We start from the raw sequence: 5,555 nt of genomic DNA on the forward strand, positions 1-5,555 counted from the left end.
AACGACATGATCTTGCTTTTGGTTATATGCCGGCTTTGAGCTCTTTACGCGCGCGCTCTCTCTCTCACAAACCGGGAGTTGAGATGCGCTAAAAGAGCGCTACACACTCGTCGCACACACTGGCGAGAGAACAGATGCTAAAGTCCACGGGACCAGTTTTTATTTGTTACTTGTTCTTATTTTAAAATGCCTTTTATTCTTAAAACTGGGTAACATATTCTCCCTCGGAGGTATTGGAGTTTAATACCGTGGTGCGCTTTAACCAACACCGCCCTGAAAGTTTACACACTGCTTATAGGCCTACAGCTCTAGTGTGTTATGAATTGCATGTTTTAAATGATAGGGAGACATGCTACGTTTAGTTTTTATTGAAAAATATAAACAATAACCTTGTACACAGTGAAATAAAAATTTTTGAATGGCTTGTCTGTTGTCGGCGTAGCTATATTAATGGAGTAAGCATATTTTTTATTAATATTAAAACAAATTAATACAAACTAAGCCATCCTTTGTTTTGTTTTTTTGGTTTCTGTATATTTTCTATCAAACGAAAAATGCAATGATTTATTTTTTTTATTTTTTTTTGGTTTTCATTTTATTAGAATGATTATACCCAACAAACACACAACGTTGCCTCAACGTAGCGACCTTCCTACAACGTTGTACCAACATTGCAAAAAGGTTGAGGATTCTACGTTGTTGCTAAAGGTTGTCACAACGATGTCATAAGGTTGCCATTTAAACATCATGAGGGTCGCATGCTTTAGGTTGTGCTTAGGTGGCGTGGACGACCACTGTACAACATGTACTGGTCACAGCTGAATCAGTTTAAATTTCAACAAGCCGTCGTCTCATTCATCAACGACCGAGGAGACGTGAGTATTGCTTTATTTCTTCTTGCTAAATAAGATACGTAAATCGTGAATATTCAAACAAACCTACGATTTCGACAACAATCTTTTCCAACATCACATGTTAAATCTCTCGATAAAACATTTCCTGATTATTTACCTACGCCTTGTCTTTAGTCAAATGGACAATTATGTTTTTGAAGTTCAGTTTTTTCCATATCCATCGTGATCAGTTAGTATGACACTTCATCACATGAGCCGACCCACTTTTTACAAAACACACAAAATAACTTTTAAAAACAAAACACCTCTGTGCAGATTGCGTCCCGTTAAAGGGACAGTTCACTCAAAAATGATATGTACTCACGAATTATTTGCCCTGTAAATAATAAGTGATTCCAAACCTTTAAGTTTCTTTATTCTGTTGAACACTAAAGACTGTAAGCATTTGCTTTCATAGTAGGAAAACACTATGGAATTAAATAGTTACAGTTTTCCAGCTTTATTTAACATATCTTCTTTATTGTTTAGCAGAAAAAAAGCTAAATAAGTTTGCAACAAATAAAGGATGAGGCTAAAATGGCAGAATTGTCAGTTTTGGGTGAGCTATCCCTATAAGTTAAAGTATATAAATTAATGTTCATATGCCTAATTAATATAGATAGTAATTAAAAGGTAAGCTAGTCTAAATTTCTATTTTGGTTGGTCTTTTGATGTTTTATTTAAAACCCACTCTTTTCTTTACTCAACAGGCTATTTTTACATGGAGGTAATCTTCTATTGATAATTTCTGGATTTTAATTATGTGTAAGTTGCATAAAACTCTATTGTTTAACCACTCACTGTTGTTTTCAAATTACTCGTGTAACTTGTCTTTCAGAATGTTTTCAGCTGTTGAATTCACCTCAGATCAGTGTTGCTGTAATTCCTGATCTATGGAAAGAAGAATTGGATGAGGTAAGAAGTATACTATTCTATTTACTATTAAATGTAGTTATGTTACCTAAAACAGCATGTCCATAATGTGGAAAATAGATCATGCTTATGAAAAAATACTTTATTATTTTGTACAGCTGTTATTGAAATGACACTAAGTTTAACATTCCATTTACAGCGAGCAACGCCACAACTACAGGGCCTGTTCTTTCTCTTCTCATAATTTAAGTAAGTATTGGGAGACTAACTCTGACTTCTGTTAACTCAAACCTGTTTTCCCTGTATCTCTAAATTTATTTAATTGTATGTAATTTTGGTATATGATATATTATGAAAACAATAAAATAAAGTATAGGCTACATAATTACTCTGGAGATTTTATATGTAATGAAATTACAATAAATGTCTGAAACTTCAATAACTTGCTAGTCATAGTCATTTCCTGTGTAGTGCTGTTGTGTCAAGCTCTGATCTGTCCTCTCTTGTTCACTGCCTATTTTGACTTGTGTCTGCTGTGGATCTCTGAAGCTGGATTATCTGTTGAATTTGTTTCTTCCTCTGACTGCTTTCTCCATACCAACAACTACGACTGGTCTTCAGCTGCGCTCCCGGTCTGCTGTATTCTCCAGTCCAGAGCTTCACTGCCCAGTGTTTGAATTTTAATTTATATATTTATTTATATATTTATTTACATTTTAATGATTTCTTGTTTACTTTTCTTGTTTGTTTACCCTTTAGTTTAATTATATATATATATATATATATATATATATATATATATATATATATATATATATATATATATATATATATATATATATAATCTAAACTTTATTTTATACTGTTTGCTTATAATTAGATACTGTATGTGTACTGTATGTATTAAATGTTGTGAAATATATAATAAAAAGTTTGATTATATTCATTTGTGTGGCATTTTTACACTTTAAAGTTTACACATGCAATTGTTAAATTAAATAGGAAAAATAAATGAATAATGTTTCATATTTAGCAATACTGGAAAAGAATTGCTGCTTATCCTGTATTCTAGGCAGTATTGATAAACTGCCACAAAAAAAAAAATAATACAAGTAGTAAGAACGCCGCCTCGCGGTTGCTGAATGTCGCACGACAACGTTGCTACAGCCTTCTCACGTCTTACATTTCTACGTTGTGACAATGTAGCGAGCACGTAAGAGACAACGTTGCCTTTAAAAAAATACAACGTTGTGCAGACATCGCTACAACGTATATGTGTTTGTTGGGTAGCTAATTATTAGGCGGTACATTTTCTCCATATTGGCTCTGATTGCGTTTACAGATATTTACAAATAGAATTTTGGCTCAAAAACATGAATGCATTTTAATTTTAGCGCTGTATTTAGCCAGATTTCGGCTTCAGCTATTCTTCCTTTCAGGTATACCAGCCTTAGTTTTGCGACTTGACTTGTGTGGCGTCTGTCTGCGGGTGACAGCGAGAGATCAGGCCTCAGATTAAAAGCCGAAATATTGCCACACAGACAAAGCAAACTTCGTTTTTGAAGAAAACGGCTTCAGTGATAAAAGACGCACACACACACACACACACACACACACACACACACACACAAAATGAGTATGCCTTACGTATTTATGGCTATTGATAGGCTCTTGATAGGCTAGGAACAGCCTATCATTCTGCTATTATTCATATATTCTGTTAAAAAGATTTTTGTGTTCATCCTTGCTACAAGCAGAAAAAAAAAAAAAAAGAAACTTTATAAAACTTCAAAGATCAGCCTATACAGATCAAACAATCTCAATAAACACCATGTAAACATATAAAAATTTCGATAAATATTGTTAACGGAATATTTATAACGAGATGATCTTGCTTTTGGTTATATGCCGGCTTTCAATAGTGCGGCCTGATAAATGATCAAGTACATTGCACCAATGTTGGAGAAATAGGAAAATATTGAAAAGAAATAATAAACAAAATTTCATTATTTATCAGCCTGCACTATTCCTTAGTTGTGTATTTATTTAAGCAGGGATTTGTGGATGTACTCATTTATTTATTTGCATATTTATTTATTGTTTTATTTATGCAGGGATTTATGAATAGATTTGTCAATTTTCTTTTTCGGCTTAGTCCCTTAATTAATCAGGGGTGGCCACAGCGGAATGAACTGCCAACTCATCCAGCATATGTTTTACGCAGCACATGCCCTTGCAACTGCAAGGCATCACTGAGAGAAAAAAAAACACACACACACACACACTCATTCGCACACATACACTATGGCCAATATCAGTTGATCAAGAGCGCATGTTTTGGACTTGTGGTGAAAACCTAGGCGAGCATGGGGAGAAGATGTAAACTCCACACAGAAATACCAAGTGAGCCTGCATAGATTTGCTTATTTATCCCTTTCTTTCAGTGTCTTTTCTTTTTTCTTCTTTATTGTCTTTGCAGCCCTGCTGAAAAATCCAGCTTAAACCAGCCTAGGCTGGTTTTAGCTGGTTGACCAGCCTGGTTTTAGAGAAGTTTTGGCCATTTCCAGGCTGGTTTGCAGCCATTTCCAGCCTGGTCTTAGCTGGTCAGGCTGGAAAATGACCAGCCAAATCCAACTAAAACCAGCTTGACCAGCCTGGTTTAAGCTGGATATAGCTGGTTTTGGCTGGACTCCCAGCTTGGCTAGGCTGGTCAAGCTGGTTTTAGGTCATCTCCCAGCCTGACCAGCTAAGACCAGGCTGGAAATGGCCAAAACCCCTCTAAAACCAGCCTGGTCAACCAGCTAAACCCAGCCAACCAGCCTAGACTGGTTTAAGCTGGATTTTTCAGCAGGGTCCTGATATTTTTTGAGAGTCTAATCTAGACTGTTCCATAGTTTTACACCACAGACACACATACACAAACTTTTCAAAGTTGTCCTTGTTTTCAACTTCCTAAAATTTAGTTTTTCTCTCAGGTTATATCCCCCTTGTCTTTCTTCAAAAAACCTTTGTATACATCTTGGAAATAATTTATTCCTAGCTTTAAACATAAATCTGTAAATAAAATAAACTTAAACAACTGTGAATTGAATAAGCTAAATTAGGCGTAATGTATGTGTGTGAATGTAAGAATGTATGGGTGTTTCCCGTTGTTGGGTTGAATCTGGAAGGCCATCCGCTGTCTAAAACATATGCTGGATAAGTTGCCGGTTCATTCCATGGTGGAGACCCCTGATTAATAAAGAAACTAAGACAAAAGGAAAATTAATGAACGCTTTAACATATTAAACTATCCACTAGATGGAGCTGCACACTTATAAAACACAAATTCTTTCCTCAAAACGGTCTTAGTCAATCATTTATCCCTAAAAAAATTTCTTCAAAAAAGTCAAACTTCTTTTAAATAACCTCTTTATACAACCGAGAAACTAAAAGCACAAATCTTTACTGAGGTCAATGCATTTAACTAATAATGTCTAGCAGACAACATTATGGTAAAAGTGTCCTGCTTATAAATACGTCACAGATAAAATAGGGATTAGCTCCTTTGGACCCAGAATCCATTACAATGAATGGACATCACATGTCAGCCCATGCTTTTTGTGGTTCCTGAGCATTTCATCTTATTAAAAAGCCTGCAGTCCATGAGAGTGGACGATTGTCATCCAATCAAATGGCAGAAAGGCTCAGCATGTTGTAATTTGAAAAAATCCACTACACTAAAAAAGCAGCATGGCATCACTTCACTCCTGACACAGACGTAAGCCACATTTACAATGTTTTTAATCA

The 5,555-nt window shown here is 35.2% G+C and overlaps 1 long non-coding RNA gene across 2 annotated transcripts; it reads left to right on the plus strand.

Moving 5' to 3' along the window:
- The first annotated feature begins 722 nt into the window (after positions 1 to 722).
- Positions 723 to 2,400, plus strand: LOC101883036 (uncharacterized). 2 transcript variants are annotated; one of them, XR_012385642.1, is made up of 6 exons: positions 723 to 875; positions 1,383 to 1,452; positions 1,604 to 1,620; positions 1,732 to 1,808; positions 1,966 to 2,015; positions 2,316 to 2,400. It is a non-coding gene; the product is annotated as an uncharacterized lncRNA (long non-coding RNA). The 2 variants fall into 2 exon arrangements; XR_012385641.1 differs by lacking the exon at positions 1,383 to 1,452.
- Positions 2,401 to 5,555: the final 3,155 nt, after the last annotated feature.

Source organism: Danio rerio, chromosome 9 (assembly GCF_049306965.1).
Source record: "Danio rerio strain Tuebingen ecotype United States chromosome 9, GRCz12tu, whole genome shotgun sequence".
Taxonomy (NCBI): Eukaryota; Metazoa; Chordata; class Actinopteri; order Cypriniformes; family Danionidae; genus Danio; species Danio rerio.